Raw genomic sequence first — 25,238 nt, 5'->3', positions numbered from 1 at the left:
GATCGGTTTTTTTCTGTTGATGTGATCCGATTAAATAAATAACACAAAGACATGTATGTTTACATCAATCAGCTAAAAAAAGACAATTTAAAATTATGGGTTGAAATAGAAAGATTTTAGTATACTTTAATTTATTTTACTAGAACATCGAAATAGTTATTTATGCAACAAGTTGCAAAATGATTTTTTTTTTTCGGCGCGAGATTAACATTTAATAAATACGACGAGTGCTGAATAAATCTAGTTTTGCAACGCGTTGTTGTTGCATGCAACATTTTTTTTGCAATTACGGAAAATGCCGTTCTAGTCGGAAGATTTCTGGAAACAGAAGGCAACCCTCATGGGCAATAGGCTGTATCGATTTTGACAAACTTTCGGAATCTTAAAGCCACATAGTCACAAATGGTAGCGAATGGGCCCGAACAATACCCTGCAAAATTTTAAAATTCTAAAAAAATCGTTTAGCTACTCGGCAAGCGACTTGATGTTTGGTTCGGGAAAATTATTTATTCAGTACGGGGAAACGAACGCTTTCAAAAATAAATAGAAAAAGGTACTTTAAGGGCGTACTAAAAATTATCTCCCTAACTGATAATTTAGGGCATGAAACAGTGAACATTTCGTTAGAACACAACTTTCTCGTAGCTCTTCAAATAAACGAGTTATAGAATTTGTAAGCTCCGAAAATTTTATACGCACGATTTACCATTTTTAATCTGGTATCATAGTGCATTTTATGTAGGAAAGTGGGTGGCAAAGTCGTCTTCCGCATCACCGCCTGCTTGATGGAGGTGCCAAGTAGTTGTTGAAACTAGTTTTACTTCAATGTTAAATATTCTTGTGATTTTCACTAGATAAAACAGTGGCTCTCAACCTTTTCGGTACTGCGATTCCCTTTGAAGCTTAATAAACCTCTCGTGGACCCTTAAAGGTGAATTTTCGTGAAATCAAATGCAAGAAATCTGCTATAAACCTTTGGAGGAGTTTACTGATAATTAAGCCAGAAATGTAGATTTCTGACTATTAGCATCTTTTCAAAAGTATGACAAGGAACCTCCATAAACAATGTTGACAAAATCCAACAAAAAAAAAATGCAGGGCAAGTAGGATAAACCCCTTGGGAACCTTCATCTTTCACTTTAACATTGTGGTTTTTTCTCCATCCGAAACTTGAGACAACAACGATTCACTATGAGATTAAAATTAAAACTTTTCCTCAAAACAACGCATTTTAGCCCAAATATCCTGCCGACGTGAAACAAAAGTGCAAAGAATAATAAACATTCTTCAACTTCCAAATCCCACTAGCTTCTCAGCAAAATTCCCAGGAGTCAATAGAGTCCTAAAGCCCTGTCCCAACTTTAGTACCAAACGCTTAAGTTTAGGCCAAAAACTCTTGATTTATGAGATTTTGTCAAACTCCTTGGTTGCTACTTAAATTTCGTGTATATTTTGTTTTCCCTATCTCTTCTGAAATGTCAGATAGGAACAACCCCAGTGTTAAAAACTTTAGCCCCTGTGGCGTGTATGTAAACTAAGTGAACGTCAGACATGATCAAAACTGTCAAGGTTGAAATTTGAACCATTTTTTTTTTGTTTTATTAAAGTTTAAACTTAGCTTAACTTAGCTTAGACTGACTACACATATCAATGGTTGCTATTCCGTGATTGACCGAAGTCAGTGAAAATGCACAAAGAATCAACTAGAAGTTCGGCTGGGATTGGCCATAATCTTCTTCAGTGTGCATAATTCAGTGCCTCTATTTATACATCTCCACAAAGGTTACTGGGAGGGATGTTTGTTAATGGGAAGGATCGTTGGGTCACAGGACTCACTTTGATAAGCGATTAGACCATGATAAATAATTATTTGTGAGATATAAACATGCTTATATGTAAATATAATATTTTCATTTGATATGAACAACATCTATGTAGAGAAAAAATATGCCGACACTTGATGTGACGAACGTTTCAAAGTTTGTTGAATAAAGTGAACCTTTTGGAAGTCTACACTAGAAGTGTCGAACCATTCAAAGTTTTTTTTTAATTACAAAAATAAAGGTAAAATGAAGAAAGTGTTTTGAATAAAAAAAAAAATTAGACATGAATAATTTATGAATCAGAGTTTATGTCGACACTCACAGTGACGAACCATTCATATTTTTTTTGAAAAATCATATTTACGTCTCACCGTTGTAACGATTAAGGGTGCAATCATACATATTTTATAGATTAGAAACAGTAGCATAAAACGAGCTCACCAATTGATCCGTCATCCTTGAGCAGCAACAATCCTCTTTGAACTTCACTCGTTTAATAGGCTATATAAAAGCACTCAGAGAAAATAGGCGTGCAACCCGTGAGGGAAAACAACTGACGACTGCTCGGGCTTTCTTGACGCACTGCCCAGGAGCAAGCGTCAACGTCGGAAGATCAAAAAGAACTAATCGAAAGCGGCACTTTTTCACTTTACTCGATCGACGCGCGACATGTTTGATCCTGCCCTCATCGCCGGCCCCCGCAAGAGCAAGCGTCAAGGTCGAAGGATCAAACACAATTCATTTTTTTGTTTTATTAAAGTTTAAATATGACAAAGTTGTTATTTGCGCGGAAAATTTGGTTTTTGTAAAAGCTGTTAACTGCCCATAACTGCATAACAGTCACATTCGACATTTTTGACAAATTGGAGTTAATACCATGGAGAGTCATCAAATGATAAATACTTTCGATCAACATACTGAAATCTGTGAGATTGTTCTAGAGAATTCGGAAAAAATACTAAGTTGTTTTGTCACATTGGTAATTATAACCGCATAACAGTCACACTGAGATTATAAATGAGCCTCGTTATGTCCTAGCAATGAAATTTCTATCAGAATTATTTTCTGACTATTCACCTGGTATGCGATATCAGTTGTACAAAATATCAACCTCTAATAAGCACTTTTGAGTTCCTGGTAATTTTTAGAAATTATAGTTTCCTCCCATACTGCCATAAAATGCACACTTAATGTTCCATTTACTCAATGCCTACTTTTGTCGAATGTTACAAATATGCAGTTATGGGCAGTTAAAAACTTGCTTTGTTCACTACTTCCAATAACCAACAAAGTTCTGAGAAATTTTTGTAGGATCTTGCCAGAAAGCTGGCAAAATCTGCCAAGAATGACAATGAAGGTAATTTCTCAGTATTATCACAATTAAAAGAAACAATAAAGGTTACGGCCTAAAAATATTTGAAAAACGAAAAATTTGCAACTGGGTGATAAGACAGCATTCATTTATTACATAATGCCAAAATTCTAAATTTATAACCCTCGCCCGTAACGCTTTTTCCCCTCTCCCCCTAGAGAGTTATGTAATATGTGGACAGCACCTAATATATTAGGAACAGATTCCTCATAGGGGTCCGCGGACCACCGCTTGAGATGGAAGAACGGTGTCTTCAGCAAAGTTGTTACCTAGTTCAACGGGGTAGTCGTGAACCTACAGTTAACTCTCCCTTACTCAATATTCCGTATCTCGATATCGAGTTAGAGAACCATAGCAAAAGTTGGTTTTCATGGCTAACTCGATGGTCCCTTAAATTGCAGTTGCACTGGTTAACTCGATACCTCCCTAACTCGATGGTCCCTTCAATATCGAGTTAGGGAGAGTTTACTTTATTTTTAGGAATTCAACCGCTAGGTGGCGTTAGTGAGCATACAAACTATGCACAAACTCTACAAATATATGATGGTATCTCAAGATCCTGATCGTTTAGAAGGACGATTTATTCGACAAGTTTGTTCAGGTTGAAAGTTGCTTTCAATTGAACATTTTGGAATCCAAGATGGCGTCCTAGAAAACAAGAAGGCAACTACCGGTTCATGAAAACCGTTATATCTCAAGATCCTGAACAACTTTCCCGAAGACTCGAGCTTTCTATCTCTTGTGGATTACAAGAGAAAACTACTTTAGTACGCTCAATTGTACATGCTCACTAGTACTATCTAGCTGAAAAATTGCGGACTGTCTGTCTTCCGAATGTCCTTGACCTTCTGAACAACTTTGCCGAAAACTCGAGCTTTATATCTCATGTAGATCACAAGACAGAACATGCTTAAAATGCTCAATTTTACATGCTCACTAGCGCCGAACCAAACTGTTTGCCTTCCGGATGTCATTGATCCGGTAAACAACTTTGCTGAAGGTCGGTTCTTCGCATATCATAAGGGTCTCGAAAATATAGCAATGCAAAGTTACCTATTTTGAGGTGATGCTAAACTTTTTGGGGGATGATTCAATATTCAACTAGGTGTTGCAATACATATTTTAGTGAGTCCGTATTTATAACGGGTAGTATAAATTTAAATGATCTAAATGTTCTTGGATATTGAGAGGAATTAGAAATTTGATATTTGATAATAGGAGGAAGAAGTTTCAACTGTTATTTCGTAGAGATGATTGTAATCATCTTAGCAATAAAAATAAGTCTTGATAACAACTGCAATTGTAATTATATTTGGAGTTTTTAGTGAAAGAGTTTAAAATATGTAGATTAGTTTGATAAACGCTTTCGACTGTGATGGCTTTTTTTCTGAAGTTTTATCAGCTCTATCAGTTTGGAGGCAGCTAAAAGCTTTTGCTTCTACTTCTCCGACATTTCGGCGTATATTTAGCCTTGAAAAAGGTGTTTCTCCAACCATAAATTACTCCAAATAGACTTTTAGAACTTTTAATGGAAATATCGAGTTAGAGAGGTAAACTCATATGGGAAACTAAAACAGATAGCATTGAGTTAGGTAGCATCGAGTTAGTGAGGTATCGTCTTACAGAGGTATCAAAGCATGCTAGATTGAAGGTACCGCGCATTCCATCGAGTTAGGGGAAATATCGCGATACAGAATATCGAGTAAGTGAGAGTTGACTGTAGTTAAATCATGACATAACAATAAATCCAATATATCCCAATAATTTTATGGCTTTTGCGCTAATGCACGGTAACAAGAACCGTACATTTTAAAAAGGGTCTATTCACCGTACATATCTGTTTCGACTGAAAAACAATAAAAAAAATATAATTTGAATAAAATCTCAAGGCTCATACGATGAAATGCATTTTACTAGAAGACCTACAGCAAAAACTTGTTGAAATTATGAAAAATGTATTACTTACTCTCACGTTAAAATGAAAAATGTAAATTTTTGGCGATTTTACTAAGAATGTTAAAAAAAATCATTATTAAACAAAATTCACATGATTTTGAATTCATAAACTAAGTTTTTAAAATGCATTGTGACAAGAACTACTTCATTTCATCAGTTTAATCTTATTTTTCCAACAAAATAATTAATTGTGAAAATTGTATGGGTATTTTGCAGTAATTTGTATATATGCACGGTGAATGGAGGCCGCAAAGTGACTGGTGACTTCACGGTATATCGTGTGGCAAACATGAAGATACTTCATACTCTGAGAAGTCCGAAAATATTCCTTAAGGAAATGACCCTCGACTAGCGGGATTCAAATTTGCAACCCCGAGCATGGTCAGGCTGAAGAGGAAGTAACTTTTTCTGTAGCCTGAATATTTTTGCTACCTTTGAATGTTCAAAAATTTATCAATCAATAATTTACTAAGCAAAAGGATAATCTTTTATAACAATTCTAATTTTATCATTTTATGCAAATGACGAAACTCGAATCAACAAAATTAGTAAAATAAATCCTTGAATAATCTTGTGTCTAAAGAAATAACATATATCACTCAAATGTTTCACCGATGGAAACAAACAGATCAGGCAGAAGTCTCCCCCAGAAGGAAGTCAGAATTTGCTATAGTTCAGTGCCCATCGAGACGAGATTATTCCACACACTAACCCATGCATAAATCCTTCAAGCATGCACTTCTCAAGACAATAAGTCCGATTCTCATAAGTGGTCCGTCTCCTGCACATTTTCCCCAAGAAAGGCGCACATTTGCGCAACTGTTACGAAACCATTATCTATTCAATTGTCTACAACTCCTTGCACGAAACTTATGCAAACTAATCGGAATCGGAAAACCAACAGGATTATATCATTCCTTGGCATGGTTGACGGACGGACGGCTCACAGTGGTCCAGATTTGAAAAATTATAGCATTCCGCTTTCTCAATTATCTCAATTATCAATAGCAATATAATGTTACAATTTTTGGCTATGAAAGTGTTTTGGAACATGATAAAAGGCTGAAGATTCTACTTAGGGCACATACCTTGGTTGTCATAGAACAAAATTTTAACAAAATTGCTGTTTTTCATAAGATTTGAGGCCCTCAATTTTTATTTTCAAAAATCTGTTGCTATGACAAGAGGATCTTTCTCTAATCAATCGATTCTTCAGTATCAAATGCACGTTTGAGCAAAATATGTCCGCTGGGAGCGATTCTTATGGTATAAAGAAGCTATTTAATAATGTATATGCCTGTAAAAAAAAACTGTTAATTTAATAAGGTTTACATCACTTTAAAATAAATATACATTCAGCGGAGTCTTGGTCAAAAAATATCAACCAGGAAAAATATATTGAAACCCAAATTAACACGGGTTCTGGTGAAGATGAAATGGACGAGTTTTAAAGCAAAAAATGAGGGTTTTCGACATTTAGCGTCCAATCATGATGAAAAATATTTTTGTTTCAAGATTCTCGTATGTTAAAAAAAAACAATAGTGATATTCAATCTAAACTATCCGATGTTGTAAATGAATGCTTGACTTCAATTTTCAACATAAATTATGTTTGAAACTTGGTTTCATACCAGCTTGCTGAAAAATCTGGACCTCTGTGTGGCTCCCTCATTCCAGCGATGGTTTGCACGCCATGGATGTGAAAAGGAAAACTTCTCTTCAGCTGGTAACGTGTGTCGTAAGTAAATTCACAAATCCATTCCTGCATCCAAAGGCTACGACGATGAGATGACGACCGGTAAGGTATGATTCGAAGGAAATGCAATCTTCCTGGATGCACAAAGTCACAATGTGATGCAGCTAAGATGTTGTAATGCGTGGGTGCTCGCACTCTATGGGGAGACCCTGTTGAATGACAAGTCTTCGGCTTTCGGAACGGAATTAGAAGTCATATCTTAGGATTGTAACAATGGAAATTTATATGCTTGGAGTGCACTTCCGAAAATTGAAAACAATGCATGTAATGTCTTTCGTTGCAAACTTATTGTTCTGAAGGATTAATTTTCTTAATTTATGCATCAATTTTATTCGCATCTGAAAAGTGATATAAAATCATATGAATGATTGATTGTTTTATATCTAGAAGAGATGTCTGATGAATATGTATACAGGAAATTATTGCAAAGCAAGGTGAAAATAAAACATCCTTTCAGCATACCTGCAAAACTTGAATCTTTTAAACATTTTTTTTTTTAATACTACACTGAGTAAATCACTCATAATTGCCATAACTTTAAGCATTTCATAGTGGTGAATGAACCGTTTATCTAATATGCGCCCTTCTTGATTCGATTGGCAGTTCTTTAGAGTTTTACTGTCCTCGAAATTATCGGCAATAGAAGTTTTTGTAACAAAAAAATAACGTTTGAGATTAATGCTTTTTTCTATATAATATAAATAAACAAAACAAGCATCACATTCCACAGCTGGTAAAATCCTTACAATCGCTTAGGAAGGGAAGGAATGTTAGTCAAACAAAACAGCTAAATAATCACGTGGTCCTCTTTCACAAAGCGCACCTCTTCGGAAGAATTAGATAGTGACACAAGTATTTATCGAGCAACGGACTCATGTTCCGTAGCCGGTCTTTTGAGAACGTCGCGACCCATTGAAAGCCCGCACTATAGAATTCTCAGCCAGCACGTCGTTGGCGAGTGGTGTGTGGTATTTCAATACCTAATAAATAATGCACTCTTGGTCTAGGCATTGGATATAATTAGAAAGCGTAGTGTTTGGATGGGCATCTAGTTCTTCCGAAGAGGTGCGCTTTGCGGAAGAGGACCACATGATTATTTAGCTGAAATCGAATTCAGATTAACTTCTGCGTCCATGAGTCCTCTCGTGGCGTAGGGATAACGTGCCCTATCTAGTGAGCTCGATTGTCACCGAGAAGATGTGTAACTTTTTCGAAAATATCACATTAATTTGTCCATTTAATTCAAATGCAAGGTATATGTAATGTTAAGTTTTTCGGTAGTTGACTGAATCGGTACAATCAATAAAAACAATGGTTGTTTTAACGAGGCTATAATCGCAAAGCGATCAGTCACCTCATACCCAAAAAAAAACATAAACTATTTCAACTGAAATATCGGTTGAAGATTTTTTTAGAACTTATAAAAATATTCTATCTGGAATTCCTGAAAAATGTTCGAATAGATTTCTGAAGCATAGCGAATTCTTGCATAAGCAAATTCTTACATAAATAAGTGCTTATATACCTAAAGTAAATGATCCATTACTTATCATATGAGAAATTTGAAAAACGGGGATGGTGGTCTAATGGCTACCGCTTCTGCTTCATAAGCAGCAGGTCATGGGTTCAATCCCAGGCCCGCCATTTTCCTCGATCTTTGTAGTTGTTTCTTTCACTTGCTTCTATCTTCCAACTTTAATACTACAGTTGATCTATTCGATCATAGCATTTACTAGAATCGGAGACAGACTAAACAACCGTTTCCCTATACTTCCATACTATACTTCTATCATTATAGCACGCCTCTCCTTGCGCCTGATACATAGGCAGTTTGCTTGCATACATAAGCAGTCTGCTAACCAAGACAGCAAGCCTTTATACCACAATATTACCAACCTTGCACCATCTCGCATGAACTGGCGTAGATGCAAGGGTATATCCGGTCTAGTGTGGGCCAGTCTTAAATGCATGATCAATTCATCTCCCTTCTTTTCATTATATTTTAAATTTATTATATTGCATTGGTCTGCACTCTGACATGACAGGCGCCATTGTTGCTTAAATATAGAAGAACACCACCACTTTTACACTGAGGGTGTATGTTAGAACCAAGAAGTCATCTAGTTGGTTCCTTGTGTAACTGATCATGTATGAATTTTGCGGAAATTATTGGGAAATTCTAAACATATTTTCAACACCATGTGAGGCACTTGTGAGCGAATCCTGGGTTCAATTCAAGATAAAGTTTTTCGAGGAATTCTTGGCAAATTCCTCCAATAATCCCTGAACAAAATGTAGATATAATTCTTTGAAATGATCTTTTAATAAGTTATGGAAGAACATGGAATCATTGAAAATATGCTGAAGAAGATTGTTAGGATGCACGCGATTGGATTTTCCAACTTCAATCAGCAAACGCTTTTTTGTGGTGCTGTTAACTTCAAGCTATAAGAATCAAGTTAGTTTATTATAAGTTTCAAACTACCCTTACAATTTTGGTAAACCAATAGTGCTACGGCTGATGAGTCGACAGATTTTGTATGGTACGATGTATTTTAGACGAATTCCATTCAGAATTAGTCAAAAAAAAATACACACCGTGAAAAATATTTTATTTATTTTCATAAAAAAAAACACTCAAATTTTATATTACACAAAAACCCGATTTTTAATTTTTTTTTTCGAATTTCCACCATAGAATCTTGATAGTAAACAGATGTCTGGGACAAAGTTTTATTATGGAGAATTTTTTTTAAAAAAGTTTTTCCAAGAACAACTTTTAACCGATTTTTTGTCAAAATAAATACGTTCTCATGATACAATAAGAATTAAGAAATTATGCTGAACCATAATGATTACATGGATAATTTCTCTAGAAGTAGAATTATATCGAGTTTAATTTAAGACATTTGGTTCTCCGACATTACCCGGAAAACCATTACCCGGAATGCAATTTACCGGAAGACCATTAACCGGAAAACCATTTACCGGAATAAATCATTTGCCGGAAAACCATTACCCGGAAGGACCATTTACCGGAAAATTATTTCTCTATTTCTAGCCTTTTTCATTAACGTCCATTTTACCCTTTTGTGGTCATTCATGTCAGTATTTTGACTTGAAATATTTAAAATGATCACGAACGATAATGGACAGGGGAGGTTCTTCCTTCAAAATACATCTTATCTTCATATATTTGCATTTCATAGATGATTCACCCTTCTTTTAAAAATAAGCTGTTCTTTCAACTAATCTTTGCAGCTTGTCTTGGCTGAAAGGGCTAAATTTGGTTACAATTATGTATCTTTACTTTTGACATTCGACCGTCGGTTCTCCAAGTGTCCAAATGTTAATTAATGAGCAATGATTAGAATGTTCAACACGATTGGTTGTGCTACTATTCGCCGAGCGTCAATTCACCGAATGTCGTTTCTGTAAACGTCATTCAACCGAATGCAAATCCTCTGTATATACCTTTTTCTAGAATGACCCATTTCGGGTCATCTGATATTCACCCTTCTTTATTTGATTGGCAGTTCTTTCGAGTTCCACCGATCTTGGCATTTTTGGCAAAATGTGTTTAGTCGAAAATTACCAAATATCTTCTTCTTATGGTTGCCTACTGTTCTATCTAGTATATTATCCTGGCATTGGATTCGGGGTACAGACATTCAGAGTTATGACATTCGTAGAAAAATAGCACAATCAAGCAAATTCAAAGGAAAAGTAGATCTAATGAGGTTCACTCTTAAATTCGTCTTGATTTTTTAGATTTCCTCAAACCATAGAGGCTCCCCTAAATCAAGACGATTTTTTTACGGTGACAGCGACATGCACATGCGCTGCATGCACAGTTTGATGAGCGTGTCTAAGCCACAGCGACGCAATTTAGCAGCGATTTTCGTCGTGTCGATCTAGATGGTTTCATATAAGAGTGCTTGCAGCGACTCAACAACGAAATCGCGTCGATTTTTTGTCGATGTCGCTTAAAAAATCTTGTTGATTTGGGGGAACCTTAAAACTAAAATGAGAATTGCACTTCCCCCGCAAAAAATTGTTGATACAATATTTAAATTGGATTTTAAACTGTGATTTGAAGGGAATAACAAAACAATCATAAATCCAAACATTTTCAAATGGTGAGATGTTCCATTCACTACAATGCACCCAACCTTAATCGGTAGGCGATTTTTTCAATTTATATTGACCTCGTTAATATTTGACATCATATATACATAACGAAAATAATTCTTTTCTTTCTTTTATCCTTGCCTGTAATGTTTAGTTTTATAGCCTAAATTTGAAGACATAGTTTTTCGATCTATAGGGAGCCGGATCGTATTATTGGCACTTTTGATTCACTTCGGTAGTGGGGTTTTTTGAAAGCTACTTTGTTTATATTTGGCCACAATGTGCGTCGCACTATAGTGCCTCTTTTTGAAAATTTTCAGATATTTCGGCCAAGAAAAACATGTGGAAGTGCCCAAGTAGCTCTGCACTCTACCAGGCGATTCTTTTCTGATAAAATCACAAATAAATGACATGTGCTATTTAATTTTGGTATCGTATCGTTGCGATAAAATGAAGCTATTCATAAAGATCAAGCTGAGGTTGGTAGAATTGAATACCGCCGGTTCAAAATTATTTCTTGTTGGCAAATTTGACGACGTTTCAGAGCTAGAGTACTTACATACTTGTCGAACTATGTACGAATGCAAAAATGGTCGATTGACATAGGCTCTCAGCTATTAACTGTAGAAATGCTACTAGAATAGCTTTGTCCCAGTTGACTCGTAACTCCGGCAAGAAGAAAAACATATTTGGTCCATAGCTGTTTGAAGATGTCTTTAAAAAAAGTGTTTATAGAAACCGAGGGAGTCAAGAATGTCCATGGTTAGTGTGACATAATTTGTGCTGAGCATCATTGAAAGAGAATAAAATTGTGTACAAATGTATTCAAAAATGTCGTTGAAAATGGATGATTAGGCTTCCCGGGTAATGGTGCATTCCGGTAAATGGATTTTACGGGTAATGGTACATTCCGGTAAGTGGTATTCCGGTAAATTGCATTCTGGGTAATGGTATTCCGGGTAATGGTATAGAATCAGGACATTTTCATAAGTTATTCGCGATTCTCCATCAAGGAAAATAAGTAAGTCGAGAGAAATATCGCATTTACTCTCGAAAACGTATTATTATTGAAACGTAGAGCAATTCGTGACATCAATGCAGGAGAAATTTCCGAAAAAAAAATCCTCGGGAAAAGCCTATGCCGTCGTTGGGAGTGAGAATGGGTCAACAAAGGATAAGTACGATTGATTTATTGAACAACTATCGCAATTTAACTCAAGTAAACTTCAAATATGGTGTGTATGTACTATGTACTTTGATGGTACAAAAAATTGAAGAAAAATATTTATTCACCGCGGCCCTGCAAGTGAATGAAAAATGCCCCAATTCCACCCCATAGAGGGGTTTTTTTTTGAGAATATGGTTGGAAAACCATTCAAAGCTGAAAAATATTGATGAAGTACGATGCAAACAAGACGAAAAGTCATCTAAGATGCTTCAAAAGCATGATAAACCTGCTTAAAAGAACGATTATAGCAAAAAAATTAAGAGCTATGAGAAAAAATATGTAAACCCAGCATTTATCGTCAATTTTACATTTTTTTTTTGTTTTTTTTTTTACTTCAAATTGATTTCAAAGTCTCATCCCCATTGCCATAAGCCTATTCAGTTTTTCCGAAGGTTTACTGAAACAGTGATCATTTCGCAAATCATTAAAATTCGGTGTGACATACCACGATCAATACGGTGGTAGGTCATTTGGCATAAAGTCGTTTGGCATAATGGTCATTTGGCATAAAGTCGTTTGGCATAATGGTCGTTTGGCATGATGGTCGTTTGGCATAATAGTCGTTTGGTATAATGAGTCTGAAACCAAGAATTTCTTGAGATGATATTCGATTTTACAATCCTATTGAATCTTTCAGAAGATAACAGGTTTGTTGTGGAGTCAATTGATACAAAATGTCACTTTATTCAGCAATCATATGCTCTTGAGTAAACTGAAACATATTAGGAAAGTTATGGCCAATCGTATTTTATAAATTATCCAGAAATTACCCTTATTCCAAATATTAATTTCTTTAGAGTTCCGCTATTGGAATAACTTTTTGCACTGAAGATTTTGATATACATCACAAATTAAACCCTTCGTTCAAACATTCTGTTTTTTTTTTTTCTAAATATGATGTAACCATAACTATAGGTGTAAAAACTGTTGATTTTAAATTGAAATGAATTTCACCTTTTTTATACATAGGCTGTTCTCTGGAGCTATAATTTTTAGATATTTTTTGTTTCCAACTGGCAAAAGAGTGGCAATCGATAACATTGATTTGCTCAAGCGAAAAGAGAAATCGATTACTGCAGTTACTACGATGGCTTGTGCCACTTTTCCCCCAATGTCGGTTCCACGAATGTTATCCCGAACGCCAGTTCCCCGAATTTCCCGCTTTCCCGAATAGGCCACGTCTCCAAAAAGTTTTTGGTATTCATAATTGTCGTAACCTTATACATTTCAGGATAGTAAATGAACTGGCCATCTGATATGCACCCTTCTTTATTTAATTGGCGGTTCTTTCGAGCTTTGCAGTCCTCAGCATTATTGCCAACGTGTGTATAGCCGAGAATGATTGAATACCTCCTTCTTTTGATTGCTTATAGTTCTTTCTCGTTCACGATCCAGCCGCTGAAGACTATTGTAGCACCTATTTAAACTGCACCACTTTTCAGGGAAACGGGTCATTCGGGGAAACGGGTCATTCGGGGAAATGGCATTCAGGGAACTAGCATTCGGAGAAACGACATTCGGGGAAAAATAGCACAATAACTTCGTTGATTCTGAACGCTAATATTCAAAATATCGTTTTTGCAAACAAATGATCTTCTTTCGAGATATGCTGGGAAAAATATTATTTCAATCACAAATTTTCCATTCTTTCGATAATAGACAGTGGTTTTGATGTGTTACCAAAATTAAAATGTATATTGAATCGTTCAAAAGTTTTGCCACAAATATATTTTTTTTTTTTTCAAAAGTCTGTTGTTTATTTGAGTTATGCTGTTAGAAGATTTTTTGCGTTAGAGCTTTAAACTTTTAAACGAAAAATATTCAGCTCTCGTATGTGGGGAATTTTGGTATTATGCAATAATAGATCTTTGGATAAGAGCTTTTAATGTTTTGCAAATAAATTCTCCCTTCTGTTACCAAGTATTTTAATCAAATGTTACGTCCAAACTGGGACAGAGCTTGATCTCAGCGAAATGTTTTAAGAGCGTTCCCTTTATTAATAACTGAGAATTCTTTGCCAATTGACTATTTCCAAATATGTATATCGCAATAAGTTCAGAGATACTCTATGTTCGGGGATTTGGAGAAAATTATTATTCCGAAAAGATTTCCCAATAGATCCGTCCCAAGTTTTATTTAGTTATGCTCTCGAACGTCACTACAATTTTTGACATTCAAAGCAAGGAATATCTCTGAAAAACCACCACGCTTATTGAGAACCTACGAAAAATTTATGCCATGTGGATCAGTGGTGTTGATCTCTTGATCTCGGTAAAATCTTCGAAAATGCCAATATTCATTCTAAGTCAATAATTATGCCAAATGACCATTATGCCAAACTACCATTATGCCAAACTACCATTATGCCAAACGGTCATTATGCCAAACGACTTTATGCCAAACGGCTCTATGCCAAACGACCTTATGCTAAACGACTTTATGCCAAACGGGGTACAATCGATCAATACATATCAGGAAGATGTTAATAACGTTTTTATTGATGTTGACGTCATAATCCCGGTATTTCAGAGATCCAACTCATTTGTACTTCCTTGAGATGTTTCTATAATATAATAAACTAATAACTAATTAAATTTAAAAAAATCCATTTCATTTTCCATTTTCCAAACCATTTTCCATAATATTTTACGATGTTGTTGGGCACAAAAGACAGTTGCTGGTTTGAGAAGTTGTTAAAATGCGTTGCATTGTTATTCAGGCGCGGTAAATGGCTGGGCATGGCGTACCATTGGTACCTCGCGTACCTGCAGGAATAAAATAGACCCCTTTGTGCGGTCCTTAGCCTCTTGCCCAGCAACTCCTATCCCTACCTCCTCGTGGTACTGGCCGGGGTACGAGTAACCTTGGGGAAGATCGGGTAACCAACCCCCGGTGGGAACTTTGGTCGTATGCTGACAGGGAAGGGGGGGTTTGCATAAGACCGGTAGTCCTCTATGGGCATGAGGCGTGGACTATGCTCGAGGAGGACTTGCAAGCTCTTGGGGTTTTCGAACGCCGAGTGCTAAGGACGATCTTCAGCGGCGTGCAGGAGAACGGCGTGTGGCGGCGAAGGATGAACCACGAGCTCGCTCAACTCTACGGCGAACCCAGTATCGTGAAGGTAGCTAAAGCTGGAAGGATACGCTGGGCAGAGCATGTTGCAAGAATGCCGAACAACAACCCTGTAAAGATGGTGTTCGCTACGAATCCGGTCGGAACAAGAAGGCGTGGGGCGCAGCGAGCTAGGTGGATTGACCAGGTACACCAGGACCTGGAGAGCGTGGGTCACAGTCGAGGATTGAGAGAAGCGGCCATGAACCGAGGGAATTGGCGAAATATTGTTGGCGAGGCTTTATCAAGATAATTGATGTAAAGCCAAATAAGTAAGTAAGTAAGTGTTATTCAATGCACTGAATCCTCAACAAGACTTTTTTGAAGTTTCAGCGATGCTATATTTTGAAAGAATAAATACATCTGAATGAGGAAAGGGTACACATGGCACCGTAATACGTCAAAAAAGTAGACTTGTGATATCATTCACTGTCGTTTTTCCTTGACCCAATCTCACTCCCATTTTTAATGGTTTAGACACCGTATTAAGAAAAATATTTTTGGCGGAAAAATAAAATAGATTCCGGAAAATACGTGGCAAGTGTATTTGAAAGACTTTCAACCTTCTATTAGTAGACTACAGTTCAAAGACTATAGATCTTACAGGTTAAAGTACATGCGTGATATTTTTCACAGGAGAAATTTAATGTTGTAAGTTTTGTCTAGCTTCAACATTCAAGTTTATTGATATATTAAACAAAAGCTACAATTTCAGCGTTATAAGCTAAAATATTTCGTAAATCATATTTTTCCGTTTTGACCGAATCTCACCCAATAATTATTGTCACCCCAATCGACGGTAACAAACTTTCAATGAATTAATCTAGAATAGAATGTTTAGTTATATCACCGAAAAAATCATGAAAAGTAAGATTTGAGCAATCTTCGCAGCAATTCTCGAATGAAACTTTGGAAATGTTTTAGTATAAAGGAAAGACTCTTTCAAAAATAGTTCTTATAGGAACAGTTGGAGAAAATTTAAAAAGACTTTTGTCCTCTTCGATCATTTTTAGTTTAACTAATGTTTTCTGAAGCATTTGAAAGCTGAAATATGTTTCATTATGAGAAACATATCGAAATCCAAACATGGCTGACACAATGGCTCGCTTGTGCCCCTACTCGCGATTCCAAAGGCACAAAGGTGACATACTTATTTTCAACTTTATATAGATGCACACAACTAAAATGAACTTGAACAGTCGCTTGACGCTGCTTTCGCGAGATGTGTGTCTACAAAGTTTTGGTAATTGTTGAATTTAAATTCCAAGCTGTTTCACCTTAAATCATGGAAGAGTAATTGAGGGAATTCCTGGAAAAATCTCTGGGCAAATATATTAACAACTCCTTGAAGGAATCTCTACAGAGCTTTTAATAGACATACCTGTGAAAAATCCTGGAAGGACCAATTTTTTTTAATAAAAAATCCCAGTAGGCTATCTTGAGGATATGTTTCTACATAAAATTATAGCAAAATCTAGAAAATTCTACCGTATCTCCGTAGAAGTCACTGGAGGAATTTCAATGAAAACCCTTGATAATCTCTTAGCAGAATCACTTAAAATATTTGCAAAGAAATAAATATAAATAAAGAAATCACGTGCTCCAGTGGGGATCGAATCCACGACTCCCATTCGCTAGATGGGCGCTTTAACCTACATGCTACGGAGCCCCTTGAGAGACCCCGACACTCGGAGGAGATCTGAACTGGATTACCTCAAAGCACATGGTATCATCCCAAGAAGGTTTAGATAGCTTGTAGGTTGAAGCGTCCATCTAGCGAATATGGAATCGTGGGTTCGATACTCAACGGAGCATGTGGTTAATTTTCGCAGTTATAATTTTAATATATACATTTGGCACGTGTTCGCCATGTACATGTAAACTTCAAAAAAATTTTGAAAATGATTCTGAAGCTTCCTCCCTGGCATAGTACCAATGAATTACATAGAAAATCCAATGTTGAAACATTGGAACAAATGTCAAATAAAATCATTAATAATTTCAGGCAAAAATCGTTACAATCTTCTATTGCCACGAATAATGCGTTATATGTTTAGGTTAAGTAAATTAAAAACGTGTTTTTTTTTCTCTGGTAAAATCAACTCACCTGTAAAAAATCTGAACTGCTACGGCAAATAAAATGTAATATGTTGTTAACAAAATGTTAATAAAATCTTAAATTTGTTTTACCAAATTAGGATGATAGTGTTGTCTAATAACAAAGAACACCTAGATATAAGAAATGAATGTAATGTTTGGAATGATACTAATAAATAATAAAAAAAATATAAACTTCAAAACCTCACAGCAATATAATTTAAGTTTCTTGAAAAGTTATAGGAGAAATTTAAAAAAAAAATTCTGGAAAACCGCTGAAAGAAATCACGGAATAACCTATACACCATAATGATTGATGGAATAATGTCTGAAGAGATCTCGGAAATCTTCTGAAGGAATCTCAGTAGGATTTTCTTCAAAAAAATCATAGTATGACCCTTTTAAAATTCCGGAAATTTTTTATCAGTAACCCTTCAAAAAAGCGCTCATTTGATATGTTACTGAATCAATTCTTTAAAAAATAATAGAAAAACCTTAGAGGAATCCTAAAAAAGAAACCTCTGTAAAAATTATAATAAATCTTCGAGCTGTTAAGTAGAATACCTATAAGTAGATGAAAAAACCGAATTTAGTACTATACCATTTAATTCCACTTAAAAATAATGAAAATCACACCGGACGTAATTCACATTATGACTGAATGACACATGATGTAAGTGATGAAATGATGTAAAAATGGGTTCTCAAAGATGTATTGAGAGCAAAATGTAATTTTACGTGATGAAGGACATGAAAACGATGCCGCTATGATTGACATTTCCCGAATCAGACACCATCGTATTAAAATTGTGACACAAATCCACGTCATTTGGCTCGCTTCTTTTAAGTGCATCCAAAAGACGTAAAATCGCATGATTTTTTCGGAGTGTGTAGTGTTTGTATCCTTTGACAGATACGCGTATTTCGACCTCAACTGTAGGGCCGTTTTCAGTGTCGTGTTTTAGAAGTCGAGTCTAGTACACGACACTAAAGACGGCCTAACAGTTGAGGTCGAAATACGCGTATCTGTCAAAGGATAAAAACTCTAGTGGAATTAAATAGTATAGTACTAAATTCGGGTTTGTCATCTACTCTGTAAAAAGTTTCTGGACATACACCGAGTTCTTGGGATTTTTTGGAGAAAGCTGTGGCGTGGAATGGAATTTCTTGAAAAATCTCCTGATCGAATACTTGAACAATTTCTTTTCAAAAGGAATTGCTGGAGGAAATTTTGGAGGAAGCTTTCGAAAAATTTCTCAAAAAATCCTATAGAAATTCTAGTTGAACATGAATTACTAAAAGAATATCTGCAAGAATTCTTGGAACAATCACTAATTAAATTCATTAAAAACTTCAGTCCCTGAAAATATTTTTATAGGAATTATTAGTTGTATGAATTTCTGAAAATTTGCCATATTTATAGAAGTTTCAAAACAAACTCCAAACTAGAAACGTGAAGCACAAATCTTTGAAGAATATATTGGATGAATCGCTGGAGAATGCCCAGGAGGCGTTCCAAATAATTCTCAGGAAAGATTCTCGATGGAAGCCATAGAAGTAATCCTAAAGAAATTCACGGCGAAATTCTCAAAATATCCTCTAACGAATTTCTATAATAATCCCTATAGAAACGTCCAAAAAAATACCTCAATAAATAGTTCCCGGTTATTTTTTTGTAAAAATATTAAATTTTTTTCGAGATTATCGAACAATTATCGGCGTAAAAATCCAAAATCGGCGGCGTAAACCAGATCGATGTATGGCGTGCCGCCGATACCTCAATTGGCGTCGGCGTGACGTAAACTAGATCGGCGGTGGCGCACAGGTCTATCCTAGATACATCGTGAACCACTTTCGTCATGGCAACATGTCTACTTGAAGGTTGCAAAAATATAGCTTTTGGTTTATTAGTAAATAGTTGAGTTTCGCAAACATAAGGAGAAATCTTACATTTCTGCAAGTTTAAAAAATATATATTCAAACTTTTTTGCAATCTACTAAAGCTGACACGTTAGCTTCGTTCTTTGACGAAGAGGTCTGTATCATCCGCAAAGATTTTTGACATCCCTGAGGTAACTCAGGTAAGATGAGATATTGTTGTACAATTTCGCTCTAAAAACGCTACCTTGAAGAACACTAGCCCCTACACGAAGTCTTTTAAGGTCGGAGTTCTGATAATTTACCTGAAGTGTACGATTTGACAGATAAATTTGGATTAATTTAACAATGTATGTAGAAAAATTAAAGTTCTTTAATTTTACAATCAAGCCTTTATGCAAAACACTGTCGAATGCCTTTTCTATGTCTAGAAGAGCAAGACCAGTAGAACACCCTTCAGATTTGCTGGTACGAATCAAATTTGTAACAGTTGATGAATGGACGAATGTTCATGTAGGAATCCGAACTGTTCATTAACGAGAATCGAATTTTTGTTGATTCTGCTGTTGATTTTTGTTCATTCTGCTCAAAATTACTAACTCTAAAACGTTTAGTTTGGAGTAGACCGCATAATGTTTTATTTGAAGTACACTAACCAATTTCCGTCAAATTTACGATTCCTATCATGATACCATAGTATCTATTTGAGTCTCATCAAATTGAAAAATTCTTCTAAAAATTCGCGAACGTTTAACCTGTGAGAATTAATTTAAGATAAGTAAGAAAAATCACACCCTGCACCCGAAAAGAAACCAACCGCCGATGGATGCGTTGATCGCTGAAATAATCGGCAGGAAATGTACTTGAGCTCGTTAGATAGTTAACCTTCGAGCAATAAATTTCAAAGCTACTTCATTTGTTACCAGTCCCTTCCTCTAAGCTTGACGTTCACAGCATAACCAGCGGACATCACATCTTGTTATTTTTTTCTTTTCGTTGTAAGTCTCACACATAGCTCATCGTGGGTAGCTCAATTTACCTTACGGAGAGCCAACTCATCCGAACTAATCTTTTTCACACACATTTTGATAGCGTGAACGTGATTCGATTCTCGAATCAGCAGCACGAATTGTAAGAAGTATTCTTGGCTTGAACTTTAAAATAAAGAATTTAATTTTCGGTGCTCTTTCTCAGAGATATTATAGAAAAAACGTGTTATGAACTACTATCATTTTCCTTTTTTAACTGCACTACTAAAACACCGCACAAAGTCCTAAGAAAGCTCATTTCACAGATAGAAGAATGCTACGGTGTAGCACAATAGAACTTAAAAAATAGTTTTTCCAGTTCGGACTGCAAGCTTAAACCAGGTGGGCAAAGTAAGTAAGTAAATGATCACCCGTGTGGCTACCTACATTGTGACGCCGTTCCCATCGTTCAAAAGAGGAATTCAGTGGACTCGAAATTTACGACAACAACTAATGAGATGGCCACCGTGTGCAAGTCGGTTTTTCGATTGCTGTGGAAATGTGGTCATTTGAAGTTTAATTGTGACACCTCCGTATATCGATAATCGTTTGCATCGATAAGTGACTGCGATGGGATCATGAGAACCAACACGAAACAAGCATGCCTTTACAAGGGACCACACCGGAGAGTGACTTCTTAGGGCGGTGGAATTCAATCAAGGTAGCTATAGGAAGTCGTTGGACGAGTCTAGGTTCTCACAGAAGCATTATGAGGAAAATGCTTAGCTTGAATCTGCATCCTGTGGCAGTTGGGGGCTGTCTTTCAACATTGAAGTGATCATCCCTGAAATAGAATGATCACATGCCCCATAGCCTATCCATGTTCTGCACTTGGAGGTTCTCAGAGAGAGTTTCACGAAGCAGTTATAAATTTTGATGGAGTTTCATGCTCAGAAAACGGTTGTTGTCAAACAGAATTTTTTTTTTTTTCTAAACAACGATAACTCTGAGTTATTCTGATAGCTGAACAAATAAATGGAACCTTTAATACCACTTCTTGAAGGAATAACGTTTTGTCTCAAATTCTGAACATACTCCAAACACTCGTCTCTTTATAGCGATTTTTTTCAAGAAAGCCACTCGAATTTCTTCATAGAATGATCAATTTTTCTTGGATTCAGGTGCATTTTAAAGTTGTGCAAATTTCAATTCTTACTTTTTAAATCGCCACTGTTCGGAATTTGAGGCAAAATGGTCTTTGAACAAAATCTCCGAGGAATTTCTGAGTGTCCCAGATGAATCAAGAAATGTTTAGAAAAAACGCACAGAAGGGGTGAACCATAAATGACGTAGCATTTTAGGGGGGAGGGGATACTTCACGAATTAGTGACGATGGGGAGGGAGGAATAAACTCATATGGACAATTGCTTTTAACTTGACAGACAGTTGTCATCACACTTTTGTTGTTTATGAATTTAACCTTTGAAGATTTTTATTAAAAACATGCATATTCTGAGCTGAAAGTTCGAAACCACATAAGCTTACATTGAATTTTTCTAATCAGGGTATTTATTTCTCGTAGCTTAAGTAAGTGGTTTGATGATATGTAGTTCCGAATTATAACATAATGATAATTCTAACAACTAAAACACAACTTCTCTGAATGGAATAGCATGAGCAATAGGAGGACACGGACGATTCAAAATTCAAAATAGTTCGAAAACCCAACCTCCCATATTTTCCTTCTCATATTTACGATAAAATTATTATTCTGTGAAATTTTCGGATTATTCGCTGCTGATTTATTAAGCTTGACGGTCTATAATCTCACATGGAGCCAAATAATAGCAGACACATTCGTAAACATAGGTTGTAAAATGGTGAGTCAACAATTGGGAAGGAGCGTTCAACATAGCTCTGCTTCCACAAGTCTAACGATGACTAAGACCGCCAGCTAAGGGTTGCGTAGTTAGCTGGTAGTGCAACCTGCACACTCCGAAAAAATCATGTGATTTTACGTCTTTTGGATGCACATAAAAGAAGCGAGCCAATTGACGTAGATTTGTGTCACATTTTAAATACGATGGTGTCTGATTCGGGATATGTGAATCATAGCGGTATCGTTTTCATGTCCCTAATTATGTAAAATTACATTTTTCTTTCAATACATCTTTGAGAACCCATTTTTACATCATCATGTTGTCCTTCAAACATCAGCTAGAGTGAGGGGGTGCCAGGTGGGAGCTTGGAATTTTTACCTTTCCCAAGCGAAACTCGTACATACAGCCGTATTCGGGAGCTGGCCGAGCGTCTGGTCTATCTGACCAGAAGCTCAAGCATGGTCTACCTAGGATGTGGTGGAGGTTTAGCAGTGGGATATGTTGAATCTCTACAAAAAAAACCACATATCTGCAAGTAGCCCTGAATAAGGGACCTGGTACTGCTTTCAAAGTGCCTTAGCCCTCTGGACTGCCAACCGGCACATCAGGATGGATGCCAGTAAAAATCTGATTATGGTATACTGGTCACAGCACAGAACAATGGACAGGACACGGATTACGAATTGGATACGTCGACTAACAGTCGTGGGCTGGCAGCGTACTCTACTGTTCCTTGAGTAAGTAAGGGGAACACCAACTTGAAACGGCGAATAGGAATATGGAGAAACTGCATCCGTCCTGATAAAACCTTGGCAGGCCTTCGTGTAGATTGTGCGATATTTGCCCGAAAACCATTCGCCAGAAAACTATTCGCCAGAAAGTACCACATGCCAGAAAACCATTTGCCAGAAAGTACCATTCGCCAGAATGTACCATTCCCCAGAATTTACCATCATCTAATTTTTTTTTTTCAGGTAAATCAAGTTTGCAATTGTAGAGCATTAAAAAATGTGTGGGATTATTTTAGTTAATATACTCAAAAAAGTACAGGGTCTCTTGGACACAACCTACCGTTGACTTAGTGAGCCAGCTTCGAATATCCATATTCTAATTGTTGGACTAGGTACATATAATAAAAATACCGATTTCTTGAGCAATCAACGATCAACAGCAATATTTGAAGTTTTATGAATATGAATTGAAAAGGCAACACTTAATACTGGGGGACCGTGGAACTAGAAAGAAAAAAATATACAATAGAACAGTGATCCTCAGCCACGGCAATAGAATAACAATTGCATTCATTAAAAGCTGCTTCACTATGTAAGAAAGATACTGCTTACTGATGTAAAGAATGGATATTTAGCATGACGGATAGTAAAGTAATTTTTTTTTCAAATATATGTTGTCCCTGTAAAATGGTTTTATGGTTTGAAAGGCTTCACAAGCGGTTCGCCCTTCTTTTCAGCATGAGCTGTTCTTCAAAGTGTTGTTGCTTCTTATGAACAAATTCATTTAATAGATTTCAATATACTCGCAACTATCATTCTACAGATGTTATGGACCGATGCACGAGTTCACTATTTGACGTTTGAGCGGTGCCGTGTTATTTACGAGATCATGGCATCAAGTGAATTCGGCACCGCTCAATCGTCAAATTAGTGAACTCGTGCATTGATCCATAGCAGAGGGATTCCACGGAGGCATGCAAGTCGATTCTGATCGACCATTTCAAAAATATCTGAAACTTTGCACAGTTTTTCAGTTCCATCTAAATCGTCATTTTCCGATATCAAATCTTCAAGTTGAGTCACGACTAACTTTTCAAAAGGGTGTATGTGAAAATGGTTCAAAAATATTCAAAAAGCTGCACAGCAAAAACGGTTCGTTCGATTGTTAGACAACTAAATAAAGATCCCAAAAAAAAAAAAATACACACAGTAAAAAAATTTTTTTTTTGCATTAAATATCTCAAAACCCTATCAGAATACCAACGTAATTTTTTGAGGGAGCACGGTCAATTATATTAGCTATCTATCATAAAAAGTTGGTGATGGTAAGCCAATAAACAAAAAAGTTATGACATTTCAAATATATCACAAATTTGACACGTAGTGAAATTTTTTTTTTATTTTGTTATTTTTTTTTTTTAGGTTAACAAGTTGTTTTCATGATATTTTATTTAATTATTCATAACTATTTTAGCATCTATTAGAAAGTTAGACGCGATCCAGTGTTGTGATCTAAAGTCTTGATAGTGTCATATTTTTTATTGTACGTAACTGAAGCAAAATTCTCTCAATAGTGTTGAAACCTTTTGATAAAAGAAACCTATAAGAAATCTAATATTGAAGACAAAAACTACAAACAAAGTTTTCTATACAGGTATACGACTAGTTTACCTGCAAAAAGTTTACCTCGTAGAGAACAAGGCGGGTCTATACCCAGGTGATCTAGTATACGTAAAGCAGGTCGGTTTTCTCGGCGCTGGTTTTCTCCACAAAGTTAAAATCTGATTACACCTGGGTATAGACCCGCCTTGGTAGAGAATATACTTTGTTAATCATATTTGGGAGAAAGCGAGTAACTTCAACAACATCAAAAACATGATACCATGAACATACTCACGAAAAAGCTAAAAATATACTACCACTATGGTTATAAAAGATTTAATTGTAAAATTTTTCTTCAGTCAAGCAAACGACACTAAACTAGTCAGTAAAAACTTAAAAGTGATTTTGTTTATTAAAATCTAACGAGCAACATGAGTAGTCGCTTTCTCAACTGTTGCAGAAAAAAAGTGTTCGAAAGAGCTACGAAATCTCACCGAAAGCACCATAGATAAACTGAAAGCGGCTGGTTATGCTCCAATGTCTACATTGAATACAAATTTACGCATTTGTACGTCCTGCCGTTTAAACGTTGACAAACGGGCAATCTGTACATCATCGGTGGATCAGGTTGCAGGAAGTTCGAAAACAACAACAACTGAGGAATTACTAGATGCACCGACAACAACTGAGGAGTTACCAGAAGTA

Source organism: Aedes aegypti, chromosome 2, assembly GCF_002204515.2.
Source record: "Aedes aegypti strain LVP_AGWG chromosome 2, AaegL5.0 Primary Assembly, whole genome shotgun sequence".
Classification (NCBI taxonomy): domain Eukaryota; kingdom Metazoa; phylum Arthropoda; class Insecta; order Diptera; family Culicidae; genus Aedes; species Aedes aegypti.
The sequence above is the reverse complement of the archived record's forward strand: the minus strand, read 5'-3'. Positions refer to the sequence as shown.